The sequence below is a fragment of the Apodemus sylvaticus genome, chromosome 7, assembly GCF_947179515.1.
Source record: "Apodemus sylvaticus chromosome 7, mApoSyl1.1, whole genome shotgun sequence".
Classification (NCBI taxonomy): domain Eukaryota; kingdom Metazoa; phylum Chordata; class Mammalia; order Rodentia; family Muridae; genus Apodemus; species Apodemus sylvaticus.
Window position 1 is genome coordinate 94,455,372 of NC_067478.1, and position 20,881 is coordinate 94,476,252.

The following is a 20,881-nucleotide window of genomic DNA, read 5'->3' on the forward strand; positions in this document are numbered from 1 at the left end:
AAACACTGTCTTTAATTACAAGGATCCAGAGGCCCCAGAGATAGATAGATAGATAGATAGATAGATAGATAGATAGATAGATAGATAGATAGATAGATAGACAAACAGAGAGACAGATAGATATGTTTAAACAGCCATTTAACAGACTTAGTACTTTTCCTTTTTTAAAAAAGATTTATGTATGTATTTATTTATTTATTTATTCAATGTATATGAGTACACTGTAGCTGTCTTCATACACACCAGAAGAAGGCACTGGATCCCATTTCAGATCGTTGTGAACCACCATGTGGTTGATAGGATTTGAACTCTGGAAGAGCAGCTGATGCTCTTAACCACTGAACCATCTCTCCAGTCCTAAACAGCCATTTTTAAGAAGGGTAAAAAGTACTAGAGACAGAAAGAATCAACTCAGAGGCTCTCAGACAATAGAAGAGGGCAGTCACTATTTCATTCATAACAAAAATCATTTGAGCACCTCCAAGCTATAATATAAAGAAGATTATTACTTCATCCTATTATCTGTTCAAGCAGATTAAACTTAAAAGCAAGTACTTGTCATATACCTGTAGTTTGTTAATGTCTGAAAGGCCAGGCACTATTCCTAAGTCTGGCAATAGGGATTTGATAACTTTGACCCAGAGTGGCATTGCACATCTGCTGTATCCCAGAAAGATTTTAGAGCCATTTTTCAGGGGAGAATAATAGTTGTGTATTTACAGGACATTATTCAAGTCCAAGAAACGTATGATTTTCCTCATGAAAAGGAAAAGTGTAAGCCACTCAGAGACTAGAGGGGAGATGAAACATTCCAATTTTAACTAGAGTTATCTGACATCTGAACACAGGATTTGAGGAGTGTTTGAGGAAAGCAATTACTGAACTAGCACACCAACATCCACTGTGTGATAGAAGACCCTCTCCCAGGCATCACATTTTGTCAGGAAAATTAACTCAGAACGTGACTCCAAGGTAGAAATTCTTGTATGTAATAACAGCACAGATGGGCAGGAGACGTGCTGAGGATTTACGACAACTATGAATCAACTCTATAGCTCACTCCCTGAGACTAATACAAGTTCTAATAAGATCTAGTGTAGAAACTTATATTCTACATTCCTTTCCAGAGAATAAGGATGATGAATTTCATAGCCAAGAAACAACTGCAACTTGAAGAAACAAAAGCTTTAGCTATCAAACTGTTTACATTTTAGCCAGAGTTAAGGTTAGAGACTTCTTTGAATTGTTTCAAAATTTTAATACAGAAATTCATCTCCTCAGGCCTAGCTACCACATATACATATGCTGTCACACGCACACACACGCACACACACGTGCGCGTGCACACACGCACACACACACACACACACACGCGCGCGCATGCATGCATGCATGCATGTTTTGTGTTGAGTGTACATACATCAGTGAGGATTTACTCTCAGCTTGGTCCCAGCCATAACAGTGTTTCATTGGACAACTAGTATAACTGTCCACACCTCAGACTGAGAATGATGACTGCCATTTTCTGTTCTCAATCCCACTACAAACACTTAAGGGATATATAGTATCAAATAATTATTTATTTTCCACAAGACAAGAATTCTTGAAGATTGTAAGAAGGTGTGGGGAGACTTTATGGATTCCCCACATATGAAACATTTGCTTGTCTCTAGGAGCTTTGGCGAGTTCTATGTGCATGATGTAAGAACCAGAGAAAATTCTTCTGAGGTTTTTAACAGTTCACAAATGGTTTCCATGGGAACTTCATTTCAATGCATCAAAGTTTTATTTCAAGTAAACCAGGCTTCTCTATCTTGTTACTGTTAACTTGCTGCAATACGATGAAAGTAAAGCAAGGAAAGATCCCTTGATTAAATTACCTGATAAAAAATATCCCTCATCCCAACACTGAAAACTCTGTATAATAGTTTCCTTGCTTGACTTACTATAAATAGAAAATTATATGTGAGACACGGGTTATAGCAAGCTCATCAGGGCAAACATATGTGCAACACAGAACTTTTACACATATGGTATATTTGTTAGTCTCCAAGAGTCTGGCATATCATCAAATAGAATGTATTTGTGCAAAGTATGACTCTGTCCACTCTACACAAGATAAATCCAATCTACAACTTCAGCAGACCAGACAGCCTGTCCAGAGAAAGATGGCAGTTGAATTGTCCTTATCCAAAGTGAGTTTATTTGGACCTTGAGGATGTGCATAGATTAACGTCATCTTCAAGAAGTCTTATACTTAACAGCATTAATTAAAATATGTGCATTTATCATGTCAAAATGCTAAGTAAAAAGTTAAAAAGGAAATAGCTGGTTTCTGAAACATTTGTGATCTGATAGAGGCATCACCCGTATGTCTCCTCTATCCTTTACTCTTGTGTTCCAAAACATCCAGGCTCCAGTTCCCAGTGATCCATGCCTTTTCTCTACACATTCAATAGCTCATCCTGTGGCTTTAAAATTATTCTCTGCAGCTCTAGCAAGGGAAGCAGGCAGGCAAACTACAGATCTTCACCTACATCCCCCTTTTTCCAAATCTCCAACCCCACCCCACCTCATCCCTAGCCTGGCAGAAGACCACCTGCTGAGACCAGCCTCCTCCAACTTTGTCCCAGGCCACAACTCCAGCAGGCATTCTCAGGTAACCTACCAGCCATTCTGATTAGGGAAACAGTTAAGCTAACTTCTGATTTTCACCTCTTTCTCAGCTCCTCCAAATCATATCCTCCAGTCTTATTCTCCACTCTGTACCAGACCACCTTCTTACAGAGTCTATCCCTCCAAACCCTATCTCCAGAAGATCACATAGAAGAACTACTTCTCCAAACTTCCTTTCCTGAACTCATTATTTTATCCCAGCCCTCAACTCCAAAAGGCATTCTGCCTCCATTATCAGGAAACTAAGCTGATCCTGGCAGAACACTCTACTTTCCTCCATTCTGTGAAAGTGCCTACCTACCACCATCACCTCCCGGACCTTCTCCTTCCAAGTATCAGCTCCCAATACTGAGACAAACATTTTACCTAGTGTCTTAGGGTTTTATTGCTGTAAAATGATACCATGACCACAACAACTCTAATAAAGAAAAACATTTAATTGAGGCTGACTTACAGTTTGAGGTGTTTAGTCTATTATCAGGGAAAGGAGCATGGCAGCATGCAGGCAGACATGATACTGGAGGAGTTGAGACTTCTTCCTCTTGATCTTCAAGCAGCAGAAGGAGACTATGTGCCATACTGGGCATACAGTGCACCTTGAGCACAGGAGACCTCAAAGCCCAACCCCACAGTGATACACTTCCCCCAACAAGGCCACACCCACTCCAACAAGGCAACACTTCTAATAGTGCCACTTCACATGAGCTAAGCATTCAAACACATGAGCCTGTGGGGGCCATACCTATTCATACTACCATTCCTGGGAACCCCAATGACCACCTGAAGAGGTTAACCACACCTGAAGACATAGATCAGCCTCAATTAAATGTGTTCCTTTATAAGAGTTGCTGTGGTCATGGTATCTCTTTACAACAATAAAAACCTAAGACACTACATAAAATGTTTGTCTCGGTATGTCAAGAAAATAAAAGGAAGAATACAAATCAAAGCACACACACATAGACAATACAAGAAAATAAGAAAAATCAATAGACATCACTCATTGATATCTCTCAATATTGTCTCACTTTCCCGATTAAAAGAAAAAGTTTGTACTAAACAGATTAAATATGAAAACAGGATCCATCATTCTGCTGCATCTGAAAAGCACACCTTAGCATCAAGGACAGACATCACCTCAAATAGAAAGTGTGGAAAAGATATTCCAAGCAAATGGACCTAAGGAACAAGCTTGTGTAGCCATTTTAATACAAGACAAAAAAGATTTCATACCAAAACTAATAATAAGAGAAAGGATAGGACACTACATATTCATTAAGGGGGGAAAAATCCACCAAGAGGACTTATAATTCTTAATATATATGCACCAAATGCAAGCACAACCAATTTCATAAAAGAAATATTACAGCTTTGAAACACACATTGACCCTCACACATTGATAGTGGGAGACTTTAGTATCTGACTCTCACCAGACAAAAACTAAGCAGAGATATTCAGTGCTAACTGAACATTATAAACCAAATAGACCTAACAGATATTTGAATATATCATCCACACCAAAAAAAACCTATTTCTTTATGTTGGTATATCATGGAACTTTCTTCAAAATCGACCACATACTTAGTCAGAAAGCAAGCCTAAATATATACAAGAAAATTGAAATAACATCCTTCATTCTATCAGACCACCATGGATTAAAGCTAGATATCAACAGGAAAAGAAAGAATAAAAATTTTACAAATTTATGGAAAATGAACACCTCACTACTTAATGAAAAAATATATCAAGACAGAAATTAAGGAAGAGGGCTTTCTGTAATTGAATGGAAATGAATATATAACATACCTAAACTTTTGGGACACAATGAAGGTGGTTCTAAGAGCTATATGCCTACATCAAAAATTTGGAAAGGTCTCATACTGGTAATTTAACAGCACACCAAAAAGCTCCAGAAAAATATAAATAAATCTCACCTAAAGAGGGTAATGGTAAAAAAAAATCAAATACAGTGCTGAAATCATTAAAATAGAAACAAACCAAAAAATACAAAGAATCAATGGAGGGAAGAGTGGGTCCTTAATAAAATCAATAATATGGGAAAACCTTTATCCAAGTTAGCTAAAAGACAAAGAGAAAAATCCAATTTGAAAAATTAAAGGTGAAAAGTAGGACATAACAACAGATACCAAGAAAATCCAGATAATTATAAGGATATTCTTTAAAATCTATACTCTGCCAAATTGGAAAATCTAAAGAAACTGACAATTTTCCCCAAACAAACTACTTATCAAAGTTAAATCAAGATCAGATAAGCAGCCTAAACAGATAACTCCTAGTGAAATAGAAGCAGTCACTGAAAGTCTTCTATCCAAAAAAAAATTTTTCCAGGGCCAGATGGTTTTAGCACAGATTCTACCAGCCTTTGAAAGAAGACTTGTGAACACTCTTCAAATTATTCCAGAAAGTAGAAACAGAGCACTGCTCAATTCATTTTACAAGGCTACAGTTACCCTGATAGCCAAACCACAAAAGATTCAACAACAACAAAAAAGAGAATTACAGACCAACTTTTTTTATGAACATAGATGCAAAAAATACTCAGCAAGATACTTGCAAACCAGTGCCATAGGAGGAACAACGATATGAGCCACCCAGTACTCCCAGAGCTCCCAGGGACAAAATTATCAACCAGATGGCTCAGATGCATAGGCAGCAGAGGATGGCCTTGTTGGACATCAAAGGGAGGAGAGGTCCCTGGTCCTGGAAAGGCTCATGTAGCAGTGTAGGGGAATGCAGGACAGGGAAGCAGGAGGGGGTTGATTGGGAAACAGGGGTAGGGGAGATGACTTATGGGACTTTTTGGGGGTGGGAGGAACCAGGAAAGGGGAAATCATTTGAAATGTAAATAAATAATATATCTAATTTAAAAAAAAAGATACTTGCAAACCAAATCTAAAACGTATCAAAATGATCGCACACAATAATCAAAAAGGCTTCATTCTAGAGATGCCGATTCCTGGTTCAATGTACATAATAACCAATAAATATAATCCACCACTTCATTCAAAAAAACTGAAAGAGAGAAAACCACATGATTGTTTTATTAGATGCAGAAAAGCTTTTGACAAATTGCAATACCCCTTTCATGATAAAAGTCCTGGAGAGATTAGGCTACAAGGGACATATCTAATTCTAACATAGGTAGTTTACAATAAGCACATAGTCAACATCAACTTAAATGAAAAGAAACTCAAAGTAATCCCATTAACAAGTCCCTTGTCAGGAACAAGGCAGGGTTGTACACTCTCCCATATCTATTCAATATAGTACTTGAAGCCTTAGCTAGAGCAATATCAGAGAGGCAGAAAGAAGTGCTAATATGCTTTTGAAGTCCTGACTTGTCTAGTTTGGCTTCATTTTACATCTACTGCCTCAGAAGAAAAAAATGTTAGCAGCAATCCTATTCACTATGAAATATATCCCAGATAAGCAACAATCATAGGCTCTGTATATGTGTTGAACAAAACTCTCAAAGCAACTTTTGTTTTTGTGCCTATTGTTTTTCAGCTGAAGAACCGGGTATCTTTATTCAACCTCTCCTAAGCCTCACATTACCCACCCCAATCTCTCTCTCTCTCTCTCTCTCCTCTCTCTCTCTCTCTCCCTCCCTCCTTCCCTCCGTCCCTCCCTCTCTCTCTTCCTCTCCCTCTCTCCCTCCCTCCCTCTCTCCCCCCCTCTCTCTCCTCTCTCTCCCTCCTTCTCTCTCTCTCCCTCCCTCCCTCTCTCCCCCCTCTCTCCCCCTCTCTCTCTCTCCTCCCTCTCTCTCTCTCTCTCTCTCTCTCTCTCTCTCTCTGTGTGTGTGTGTGTGTGTGTGTGTGTGTGTGTGTATTTAAGCTGATATGAAACTCTATAATGTTGAGGATAAACTTGAACTCCTGATCCTCCTGCCCCTATATACTGAGTACTGGGATTACAAACCTGCCCATGTCACCTGATTTATGTGGTAATAGCAATCAAACTCAGAGTCTCCTGTGTAACAGGTAAGCATTTTACCAATTAAGCTATATCCCTAGTCCCAAATTGCTGATCTTAAACTAGGAAGATCACAAATGGCATTTTTAAGATATGCATCATAAAAATATTTTAATATAATATTTTTACTAATTATTTGAGAATTATATACATGTACACAATGTATTTTGATTGTATCTACCTTCCAATCAGCCTCATAATTCCTCCAAAATCCATCCCAACTCTCTCCAAACTTCATGTCATTTTTTTGTAATCCACTGAATCTAATCTGTGTTACCCACATATTCATCATCTTAGGGCCTTCTGCTGGATCATCGTTGACCTACAAGAGGCAATATCCTTAAAGAGAAATGACTCTGCTTCCCACAGATCAACTGTCAGTAGATCCTTAGCTCATAGTGGGGGCTAGTGAAGCCTTCCATGTCCCCTGCTGAAATATTAACTGTCTTGAAATTGCGCAGGTCTTGAGCAGGCAATTATAGCTTCTGTGATCTCATGAGTGTAGCAGTCCCGTCATATCTGGAAGACAGTTTTCCACTCTGACTACCCTGGACCTCTGACCCTTACCATCTCTCTTCTCTTCTTCTGCAATGGTCTTTAGCCATTGAGAGGAGAGCGTGTCACATGGTGTCCCACTTGTGGCTAGGCATTTCACTGATATTATTCTCTGTACTTTAACGAATTATGAGTTTGTACATTAACAGCCATCCAGTGAACAAAGAAACTTCCTGGAGAGCTGCACTAATCTATGGGCACAGATATTTGATTGTAGAGGGAAGGTTGATACTCTATCCATTTGGTAAAATAATAGTAGCAAGTTCAGCCTGGAGCCTCAGAGTTCCCAAGCCATAGATTTACAACTAGATTTACAGTAGCAGAAAATAGTTTGAAATTTCATATTTGTACTTTCATTACTATAATCTATACCTATAGAGTGATTTAAACTAACATGATGTGTACTATGACCTAAGCGGGGAAAGGAGTACAAAGATTAAAGCAAAACAGTGTTAAAAGGTGACATCAGGAAATGATAGGAAGACTGCTCTATGATTTGAAGGACAGAAATGAAAGAAACACAAATCAGAGTCTGAATAAAATATCGATGCCAGAGAAGCATGAACAGGTAGCAAGCGTGAATAAATAGTAGGAATGTCAAAGAACTGGACTTAAGGATAGATCATAAAATGTTGGCTTAAGCCTGAAAAATGGAAATGAAAAGTAAAAAGTCAGCCTTGGAGAAATGGAGCTTGAAGAAGAAGAGGGCAAAATACAAACTGGAGAATCAGCTCAACAGAAATGGTTGAAGAATGAGGAACAGCTCTGAGCTTAAACCTAAGGTTGAAAACTGCAATGGTTTGTATAAGCTTGGCCCAGAGAGGGCTACTATTAGAAGGTATGGCTCTGTTGAAGTAGGTGTGGCCTTATGGGAGTAGGTTTATCACTGTGGGTGTGGGCATTAAGATCCTCATCCTAGCTGCTGTGAAGTCAGTATCCTGCTAACAGCCTTCGGATGAAGATATAGATCTCTCAACTCCGGCACCATGCCTGCCTGCATGCTGCCATGTTCCTGCCTTGATGACAATGGACTGAACAAGTCTGTCCCAATTAAATGTTGTACTTATGAAAGTTGCCTTGGTTGTGGTTGTGACAAAGCCTTTCAAAAGCACTCAGAAAATGGAAGAAAGGAATTTTTTCAAGAAAACTCTTAAATTAAAAAGCTGAGAATAGTAATCAAGAGAATGATCGGGTGGCAAACTTGCTTGCAATCAACTCCAGCTCAACAATACCTTAGTTGTGTGAACTTGGGAAAATTGTCTTAATATCACTAAGATATGATAGTCCTATAATAAGCTCAGGGAGATTAATGCCACACTTGCAGATGTGTGTGAGGTATAAAGTCTGACTTTTGTAAATATTTCTTAGATCCATAACACTAGACTCTCTCCCCCAAAAAGGCAATTTGAAAGAGGAGTAATAAATTGTAGATTCAGACTGCAACTTCCTCCAAATCCCTTTTTACGTATATATTAATGCAATCCAAGATTTCAACCTCAAAGCCACTTTAAGGCATGGGAAAGATTTTAAGAATAAATTTTATTTATTTAACATATTAAAGACTAATTTAAATTTCTCTTTCTTCTCTTATGAATTTTACTGATTTGCATCTTTTAAGTAATTTCTAATATCTTTAGTTTGTTAATTTATTAGTATTGTTATTCACAACATTAAATTATTTTTAATGTCTAATATTTGTAGTGATTGGTCCTCTTCATTAATGATATTATTAGTTCTTATTTTATATCTTTTGTGATTAATGTGGCAAAAATTGACCTCTTAAAATACTTACATTCTTCATTCACTGATTTTTCTTTATTAATATTTGATACTCTTACTAATTTGCACTTCATCTTAATTATTTTCTTCTATATACATTATGGTTTTTTATTTACAGGTTGGGACATACATATTATTGGCTCTTGATTTAAATTTTTTCTTCTATAATACAGATATTTATAATTATAAAAAAAACTTTAGCTAAATTGCATAATATTCAATTTTTTACATTTTTATTTAGCTCTAAAATATTTCTTAATGTTCCTTGTGGGTTTTGTTTTCCAGCAATTATGTTATTTAGAAGTATATAGTTGGTTTAATTTCCATATGTACAGAGATTTTGCAGAGATCTGCTCTTAGTTTCTAATTTAATTTCACAGTAGGAAGAGAACATATTTTGTATGTTTTTGGTACTCTCAAATTTATTGAAACTTGTTTAATGTCTTGGCATATGGTCTGTGTTCATGATTTTTTTCCATGTATACTTGGAAAAGTGTGTATTTTATTGTTGTTTGGGAAAGTGTTATATAATGTCACCCTCTTCATGTAAGTTGATAGTACTATTCAGGTATTTTGTGCCTACAATTTGTCTACATGTTTAGCCAGTTATTGTTGATATCACCAACATAGAATTTGAATTTTTCTCGCTTTATTTCAGTTGTCTCAATGTTTGTTTAATGTATTTGAAGTTCTAACTTGACCAGTCAACTCATCCTCACTCTCCCTCTCCTTCTCCTCTCTCTCTCTCTCTCTCTCTCTCTCTCTCTCTCTCTCATCCTCTCCTTCCTCTTTTACTCCCAACCTCCTGTTGCTCTCAAGATTGTCCCAGAGCCTTGCACATATGAGACGAGCATTGTGTAATTAAGAGTTACTGTAAAATGTCTCTAATAATTTTTGGTTGTACATTTCATGTCCTGATGTCCATTGTGTCAAAACTTAACATAGCTAATTAAAACTTTCAGTGATTGGGTGTTGTTCCTCGTTTTTTTTCTACTTTTACTTTTATGATACATATTTGGATATATTTATAGAGAACAGTATGATCCTATGATTTATGCATGCAGTGCATAATAACCAGATCAACATGCTTACTAATGTTCCCATCACTAACATTTCTATAATCAGGGAATATATCACACGCTTTTACCCTAACTAGTAATTACCCTATGAAGCTCTAGCAAATCATCACCAATCCTCCTACCTGTGTGTTTTAGTCTTTGTGCAACATCTTCCCACCCCTCTCCTCTTCTGTGCCTCCCAGTCTCTGATACCTACTACTCTACTCTGTGCTTCTATAAGATTGGTTTTTCAATTTCAATGAGTAATAACATGTGGAATTTGTCTTCTTATGCATGTATTCTTTTATTTAACATAATGACCTCCATTTCCATCCATGTTGTCCTAACTATAGGATTTGGTGATTGTGTGATCGAATTGTATTCTATAATTACATTTTTGTTATTCATCTATGAAATGATGGAGACCTTGTTATTCTATAACCATTATGAATGGTGCTACAGTAAACATAAAGACATAGATATCTCTTGGGATTGCTGGATCATATGGTGATTTTATTTTTAGTTTTTAAAAGAATCTTCATAGTATTTTCCATAATTTTTGAGAAAAAAAAATAAAGCTGTTTCCTATTTAATGTTATGATTCATTTTTAAATGTACATAACTGAATTTCTCATCAGCCAGTTTAATGTTTCCATCTCTTAATTGGCATGTTTAGATTATTTGTACTTATAATTGTTGAGCAAGCCCTACAGTCTTGCTATTTGGTTGCTATTCATCCCATCTTGTCTGATCTTGTTACTTTTTCTCCCTTCTTTTCATGTCTTCTTTTAGATTTGTTTAGTATTTCATTTTATCCTTTCAGTTAGTATTTAATCCTACTAGTTGTTGTTTATAGTTTTACAGATATACAGTTTTATCCTTAACAAAATTTATTTTGAAATAGCATTGTGGCCAATTATGCATGTGTGATATTACTTCCATTTTCTGTTCCCTCTTCTGTGACATTTATTGTTCTTAAGTGTTTTACTCCATCACATAATAAACACTGATGGGTGGCTTTAACTTTTTGCTTTACACTGAATTTTCTCTTTAAGACCTTAATCTAATTCTCTAACCCTAGAAGGGCTACTTCACTCACTGTGCTCCCCAAATGCTTGCTGTTTGAATCTTCTGGGTTATTTCTGCTGCAGCAGTTTGATGTTCTGGGGAGGCATTTCACTCTGGCATGTGCTGCTGGTCCATTATGACTAATGGAGACCTCCTTTCTCTCTGTCTTCTCCTCCTTCATGCTCCTTCTTTCACTCTCTCCTTTCTCCTTCTTCTTGTGGCCCCTACCTGCAACCCTCCAGTCCAGTAACTGAAAACCCATCCACCTCTATTCCTTCTAGCAATCAGCTGGTGCCATTTTTATTTAACCAATAGTTTTAAATGTGGGAGTGAGGTTTACACAACAAAAGATGGTATAAGTAAGAATTCACCCATCTTGGGGCAACTAGATCTTGAGGTATAGAATTTAGCACATGAATACAAGCAGCTTCAGACCAGCCTCTAACAGTCACTCTTTTCTTATTGGATATTTTATGTATTTACATTTCAAATGGTAATCCCCTTTCCAGTTAATCCCCATGAACCTTCCTATCCCATCCTTCCTCCCCCTGCTTCTTTGATGGTGCTCCCTCTCCCACCCACCCACTCCCACTACACTGCCCTGGCATTCCCCAACACTGAGGAATCGAGCCTTCACAAGATCATCCTCTCAGAGGACCTAGACCAAAGCAAATTGAATCAAATGTGGCCCAATGAAAAATAGTAAGACTGGAGATTGAACCATTCTCAGCTGGGGTAAAGAGATTGTCACACAGGCTCACAAGCTGGGTGAGGACCGTGCCTGGCACTTTACAACATACTCAATGAAGATTTACTGCTGGTAACCAAGAATTATGACACTGTAGAAGCAAATATTGTTGAAGGTACAAAAATGTGTACTTTTGAAAATAATACCCTTAGAAACAAAGGAACTGACTGATTAATACTGGTTTGCCTGCTAAACAAACAAACAAACAAAAAAAACAATGATTCACCATTACTATTAGCTATTTATAAAAGGCAAAGTCCTAGAGTCTGAATATTTCCCTAGTGTTCTACAAAGCAATGTTGAAACTCCTCATCCCTGATGGCTAGGTGTCAACAGTATCAGGAGGTAGTTATATGGGGTACTGAAGGAGAATAGTCATAAAGTCTTAATCAGTTATGAAATGCCATCAGCTTCCCAGAGTAGAACTTTGACTCTCAGTGACAAGGAGAATCAGAGCATGTCATGCAGGAGTCACCCCAGGTTCAGCCAATGTGAGAATGAGCCTATGTTATAAGACAGGAAGGCACTGACAACATGTACAAAAATCATAATATTTCAGGGCCATCTGGATGGAACTGGAGGACAGACAGAATTGGGACCTAATAGCCACAGTTCTAGTCTTGGAACTGTCAGTTCTAAGAACAGAATCATAAATTGCCAGGCTTTGGCCCAAGACCCAGTAATTACGGGAGAAGGATTGGTTTAAGCTGATGATGGCGCCAGAAGAATCTCCTAAACAAGGTGGATCCCTGTGGCTTTATCTTTCCCTCTCATTAATGGAGTTCAGAGGGAAAATTGGGTGTATGATCCAAGGCCACCCATTTAGCTTATGTTCAATTTAGTTTAAATGCAGTAAGGACTTCATTTTGATGTCCAGGTTGGAATTTGGCCAGAGTTACAACTCAAGCACAATAGTCTATCTCCAGGACAGAGGAGAAGAAGGCTTCACTCACTCACTTCCTTATTTATGGCCACAAACTGTACTAGATTTGGTGCTATTTTGCTTCTTGATACATACCTTATTTAGGGGGATAATATAAGTCCTTCTGTATATTCAAGTGTGCATGTTGTTATGTGTACATGTGTATTTGGATGTCCAGCAAATGTCTTACTCAGTTGTGCTCCAACTAATTTTGAGACAGAGTTTCTCACTGAATCTAGAGTTTATGAATTCATTAAGACTTAATAGTCAGATAGTTCTTGGATTCTGCGTGACTCTGTATCCCCCAACACTGGGGGTTACAGACCTACACCACCATTCTCTGCTATTATGTGATTCTGAAGAATCTTCAGTGACTGCTGTGGATTTATTAGTTTTGCCTGGAGGTAATTCCCCAATGACTTAATTAAGAAGCAAGAAAGACCATAACAATATTGATGAAAATTTATCATACTTTCTCTTACAATTTATGCCAATAAAATCTTCATCTTGACAGTTTTGTTAAAGAATAATTTTATATAGTAATCAAAAACTATACCTCACATTTTGCACAAGTTTCCATTTTGACTTCAGTATTACAAAGTATATGAAATCTAGGCTGAAATTCCTTTTCTTCATTGTGTTTATCCATAATAACTGAATATCCAATTATTTTGGTATTATTTGTGGAGGACAGAAGTTTTTCCTGTCGAATTATGTCTGTGTCCCTGTCAAAGTCAATAAGAATTGACTTTTTGATCTTTTTATTTAGGTTTGAAAATCTCAAAGTATTTTAAACATATTCACTCTACCAGCCCACACAGCTTCCAGACCACTTATATCCTTCTTTTCCCATCAAGTTCAGTTTGAATTACCCAGCCTGTCTTGGGGCCTATTCAGCCTATTATAGGTCACATTTATTTATGAATTGTTCTTTTCTATAAATCTAAATGTGCACAGTTATTACTTTAATTTCAGCTATTTCCCCAAGTTGAAGGGACTGTCAGGTTTTCTACATGAGAACTTTGCTTGATCGTATCAATAAATATGAAATATAACTTGCTATTGTCTATCTTCCCTCCTCCTAGTAAGTGTTTATTCCCCACTGTGGTCTGTCTGCTTCTGTTCTCTCTCCAATACCTCCTGGTGCTCCTTTATACTATCAATTTGCCTAGAATTAATTTTTCATGCATGGGTGTCATCTGGTCAGATCTCAGTTTATAATCCACTTATTATGTGAATGCGTTTCTGAACCCACACTACAAATAGACACATAAAGGGCCAATTCTTTAGAGTTCAACACATTCTGTAACCATTATGCCAATCAAAATGCAAAACATTTCCAATATTCAGAAGTTTCCTTCACACCTATTCCTCACAGTAAAACCACCAACTTCCCAAGGAGTTATCATAATTAGCATTCTACTTTTACAGAACAACTTTACTTATCCTTAAATTTTAGGCACTTTATTCTCTGGATTATTTTATTCTAGAATATAGGTTTACCATATTGTGCACTTTTCAAGTTTTTTGTAGATTATTTTACTGTATTAATAATATACAACAATTTATTTCTATCTCATTTTGTGATAATTTTTTAAATAACAAGTTAGACTTGCCTATTCAAATGATAGCAGAATGAATAGAACTATGAGTTATGTACCATAATATTATCTGTTGACTACACACACACACACAAACACACACACATATATACACAAACACAGAGAGACCACTACAAGTTCCTCTAAACATATTTATAAAATAAAAGCTATTAGTGTACTTCCAAATTCAGTTTCCTAATTATATAGAACTTTTGCTCATTAAATGTTTATTTAATATAGAATAAATATTCTAAGTAATAAATATCATGGTAGAGGTCTATTTTTCGTAGATGATGTGATTATGTCTTATTTCTTACTGAGTTTCCACAAAAATCAATTCAGGAACTATACAAATGTCCATTTTATAAAAGTTGGGATCCTTCAGGTGTCTGCTTCGGGATCTGAACATGCTGAGCCACAGAACTCAGTCTCCAGGAAGTGCAAGAGGCCTGGTGTGCACCCCGAGACAGACTAAGAGCTCACAGCTTGTTCCAGCTGCACAGAGCTTAGGTTCCAGTCCTGAGACTCTGGCAGGAGAACTTCAGATCTCTGCTTCTGAATCGAGAACAGCCTGGGCTGCAACGCCACATCTCCAGGTCCTGCAAGAGGCAACAGGGAGGCTGGCTGGGAGGAGTCAATGTGCTCTGATGAGTCCAGCAGGACCCAGCAGGAGCCTTCAGGTGTCTGCTTTGGGATCTGAACAGCCTGGGTCACAGCACCCTGTCTCCAGGGAGTGCAGGAGGTCAGCTGTGCACCAGAGGCCACTTGGGAAGAGGCAACTTGCACTGGGGAGTCCAGCATGTACAAGACCAAATAACACCAATGAGAACTAGATGGCAAAAGACAAACGCAGGAACGTCACTAACAGAAATCAAGGCAATATGGCAGCATCTGAACCCAAATCTCCTTAAACAGCATGTCCTGGATACCCCATCACACCAGAAACACAAGATTTGGATTAAAAATCACTGGTCATGATGCTGGTAGAGGAACACATGAAGGACATACTTAAAGAAATTCAGGAGAAAATGGATCAAAAGTTAGAAGCCCTTGCAAGGGAAACACAAAAATCATTGAAAGAAATTCAGGAGAATAAAAAAGCCAATAATAAGGAAATGCAAAAAAACACTTAAAGAAATACAGGAGAACTTTGGTCAACAGGCTGAGGACATGAAAAAGGAAACACAAAAACCTCTTAAAGAATTACAGGAAAGCACTAACAAGCAAGTGAAGGAGCTAAGCAAAACCATCCAGGATCTAAAATCAGAAGTAGAAACAACTAATAAAACTCAAAGGGAGACAACTTTGGAGATAGAAAGCCTTGGGAAGAAATCAAGGGACATAGATGCAAATATCAACAACAGAATACAAGAGATAGAAGAAAGAATCTCAGATGCTGAAGATACCAGAGAAACCATGGACTCAACAGTTAAAGAAAATGCAAAATGCAAAAAGCTTGTAATCCAAAATACCCAGGAAATCCAGGACACAATGAGAAGACCAAGCCTAAGGATTATAGGCATAGATGAGAGTGAAGATTTACGACTTAAAGGGCCAGAAAATATCTTCAATAAATTATGGAAGAAAACTTCCCTAACCTAAAGAGAGAGATGTCCATGAATGTAAAAGAAGCCTATAGAACTCCAAACAGACTGGACCAGAACAGAAATACCTCCCATCACATAATAATCAAAACACCAAATGTAATAAACAAAGAAAGAATTAAAGGCAGTAAGAGAAAAAGGCCAAGTAACGTATAAAGGAAGACCTATCAGAATCACACCCAACTTCTCACCTGAGACTATGAAAGCTAGAAGATCCTGGGCAGATCTCATGCAGACTCTAAGAGAACACAAATGCCAGCCAAAACTACTATACCCAGAAAAACTCTCAATCACCATAGATGGAGAACTAAGATATTCCATGACAAAACCAAGTTTACCCAATATCTCTCCACAAACCGAGCCCTACAAAGGATAATAGGAGGAAAACAGCAATACAAGGAGGGAAACTTCACCCTGGAAAAAGCAAGATAGTAACCTTCTTTCATCAAACCCAAAAGAAGTTAACCAATCAAATTTTAAAAATAACATCAAAAATGACAGGAAGTAATAATCACTATGCCTTAATATCTCTTAACATCAATGGACTCAATGCCCCAATAAAAAGACATAGACTAACCGACTGGATACATAAACAGGACCCTACATTTTGCTGCATTCAGGAAACACACCTCAGGGTCAAAAACAAACACTACCTTAGAGTAAAAGGCTGGAAGACAATTTTACAAGCAAATGGTCTCAGGAAAAAAGCTGGAGTAGCCATTCTAATATCAGATAAAATTGACTTTCAACCCAAAGTCATCAAAAGAGACTCTGAGGGACACGTCTTGCTGGTCAAATGAAAAATACAAGAAGAACTCTCAATCCTGAACATCTATGCTCCAAATGCAAGGGCACCCTCATTCATAAAAGAAACTTTATTAAAGCTCAAAGCACACATTGCACCTAACACAATAATTGTGGTTGACTTCAACACTGCACTTTACTCAATGGACTGATCAGGGAAAAAGAAACTGAACAGGGACACAGTGAAACTAATTGAAGCTTTGGACCAATGAGATTTAACAGATATATATATAGAACATTCTATCCTAAAGCAAAAGAATATACCTTTTTCTCAGCACCTCATGCTACCTTCTCCAAAATAGACCATATAATTGGTCACAAGACAGACCTCAACAACTAAAAGAAGATCGAACTAATCCCATGCCTCCTATCAAATCACTATGGAGTAAAAGTGGTCTTCAATAGCAACAAAAACAACAGAAAACCCACATACACGTGGAAACTGAACAATATTCTACTCAATGATACCTTGGTCAAGGAAGAAATAAAGAAAGAAATTAAAGACTTTTTAGAACACAATGAAAATGAAGATACAACATACCTAAATCTATGGGACACAATGAAAGCAGTGCTAAGAGGAAAACTCATAGCCCTGAGTGCCTCCAAAAAGAAAATGGAGAAAGCATACAATACCAGCTTAATGACACAACTGGAAGCCCTGGAACAAAAAGAAGCTATTTCACCCAGGAGGAGTAGAAGGCAGGAAATCATCAAACTCAGGGCCGAAATCAATCAAGTAGAAACAAAGAGAACCACACAAAGAATCAACAAAACCAGGAGCTGGTTCTTTGAGAAAATCAACAAGATAGATAAACCCTTAGACAGACTAACCAAAGGGCACAGAGACAGTATCCAGATTAACAAACTTAGAAATGAAAAGGGAGATATAACAACAGAAACTGAGGAAATTCAAAAAAATCATTAGATCCTACTATAAAGCCTATACTCAACACAACTGGAGAATCTGGAGGAAATGGAGTTTCCTAGACAGATAGCCTACACCAAAACTAAATCAGGATCAAATACATCATTTAAACAGTTCCATAACACCTGAAGAAATAAAAAGGGTCATAGAAAGTCTCCCAACCAAAAAAAGCACGGGACCAGATGACTTCAGTGCAGAGTTCTATCAGACCTTCATAGAAGACCTAACACCAATACTCTTCAAACTATTCCACAAAATAGAAACAGAAGGAATTCTACCCAACTCGTTCTATGAAGCCACAATTACGCTGGTACCAAAACTACACAAAAATCCAACAAAGAAAGAGAACTTCAGGCCACTTTCTCTTATGAATATTGATGCAAAAATACTTAATAAAATTCTTGCCAACCGAATCCAAGAACACATCAAAACAATCATCCACCATGATCAAGTAGGCTTCATCCCAGGGATGCAGGGATGGTTCAATATAAGGAAATCCATCAATGCTATCCACTACATAAACAAACTCAAAGAAAAAAACCATATGATCATCTCATTAGATGCAGAAAAAGCATTTGACAAAATTAAGCATCCTTTCATGCTAAAAGTCTTGGAAAGAACAGGAATTCTAGGCCCATATCTAAACATCGTTAAAGCAATATGCAGCAAACCAGTAGCCAACATCAAATTAAATGGAGAGAAACTTGAAGCAATCCCACTAAAATCAGGGACTAGACAAGGCTGTACTCTCTGTCCATATCTTTTCAATATAGTACTTGAAGTTCTAGCTAGAGCAATTAGACAACATAAGGAGGTTAAGGGGATACAAACTGGAAAGGAAGAAGTCAAATTATCACTATTTGCAGATGACATGATAGTCTACTTAAGTGACCTGAAAACCTCCACCAGAGAACTTCCACAGCTGATAAACAACTTCAACAAAGTGGCTGATTATAAAATCAACTCAAGCAAATCAGTTGCCTTGTATACTCAAAGGATAAGCAGGCTGAGAAAGAAGTTAGGGAAATGACACCCTTCACAATAGCCACAAACAATATAAAGTATCTTGGTGTGACTCTAACCAAACAAGTTAAAGATCTATATGACAAGAACTTCAGATCACTGAAGAAGGAAATCAAAGAAGACCTCAGAAAATGGAAAAATCTGCCATGTTCGTGGATCGGCAGGATTAATATAGTTAAAATGGCCATCTTGCCAAAAGCAATCTACAGATTCAATGCAATCCCCATCAAAATCCCAACTCAGTTCTTCACAGAGTTAGAAAAAGCAATTCTCAAATTCTTCTGGAATAACAAAAAACCCAGGATAGCTAAAACTATTCTCAACAACAACAAAAAAAAAAATTCTGGGGGAATCAATATCCCTGACTTCAAGCAATACTACAGAGCAATAATGTTAAAAACTGCAAGGTATTGGCACAGTGACAGACAAGTGGACAAATGGAATAGAATTGAAGATCCAGAAATGAATCCACACACCTATGGTCACTTGATCTTCGACAAAGGAGCCTAAAACATCCAGTGGAAAAAAGATAGCCTTTTCAACAAATGGTGCTGGTTCAATTGGAGGTCAGCATGCAGAAGAATGCAAATTGATCCATTCTTATCTCCATGTACTAAACTTCACTCCAAGTAGATCAAGGACCTCCATGTAAAACCAGACACACTAAAACTAATAGAAAAGAAACTGGGGAAGACCCTTGAGGACATGGGCACCGGGGAAAAGTTCCTGAACAGATCACCAATAGCTTGTGCTCTAAGATCAAGAACTGACAAATGGAACCTCATAAAATTACAAAGTTTCTGTAAGGCAAAGGGCACTGTTAAAAGGACAAAACGGCAACCATCAAATTGGGAAAGGCTATTCACCAACCCTACATCTGATAGAGGGCTAATATCCAATGTATACAAAAAAACTCAAGAAGTTAGACCCCAGGGAACCAAATAACCCTATTAAAAATGGGGTACAGATCTAAACAAAGAATTTTCACCTGAAGAAATTCAGATGGCCGAGAGGCACCTTAAGAAGTGCTCAGCATCATTAGTCATTAGAGAAATGCAAATCAAAACAACCCTGAGATTTCACCTTAAACCAGTCAGAAAGGCTAAGGTCAAAAACTCAGGAGACAGCAGGTGTTGGCGAGGATGTGGAGAAAGAGGAACACTCCTCCACTGCTGGTGGGGCTGTAAGATGGTACAACAATTTTGGAAATCAGTCTGGAGGTTCCTCAGAAAACTGGACGTGACACTTCCAGAGTACCCTGCTATACCTCTCCTGGTCATATACCCAAAGGATTCCCTGGCATGCAATAAAGACACATGCTCCATTATGTTCATAGCCGTCTTATTTATAATAGCCAGAAGCTGGAAAGAATCCAGATGCCCCTCAGAGGAGGAATGGATACAGAAAATGTGGTATATTTACACAATGGAATACTGCTCAGCAATTAGAAACAATGAATTCACAAAATTTTTAGGCAAATAGTTTGATCTGGAAAATATCATCCTAAGTGAGGTAACCCAACTACAAAAGAATACACATGGAATGCAATATAAGTGGATATTAATTAGCCCAGAAGCCCTGAATACCCAAGGCACAAATCGCATAACAAATGACTCCTATGAAGAAGTATGGAGAGGGTCCTGATCCTGGAAAGGATTGATCTATCATTGGAGAGGAATATAAGGACAAGAAAAAGGAGGGAGGTAATTGGAGAATGGATGGAGAGGTTTATGGGACATATGGGGAGGGGGGATCTGGGAAAGGGGAAATCATTTGGAATGTAAACAAAGAATATAGAAAATAAAAATATTTTAAAAAGTTGAGATCACTTTTTCTGCAAAAATAATTATGTGTTTTCAGGGCTAGAGAGTTGACTCTGTGTTAAGTCACTTACTGTTCTTCCAGAAGATCTGGGTTCAGTTTCCAGCATCCATATCAGGTAGCTCACACCTGCCTTTAACTTCAGCTCCAGGGGATTTGACACCTGTTCTAGACTCTCAGACAGCACATATACACATTCATATATGGCATACATTCACAAAGACACATATAAATATACATTAATTTTAATATGTTTTTATATACATTACCTATGCAGTCTACTTCCATTATTTTATCTTCTAG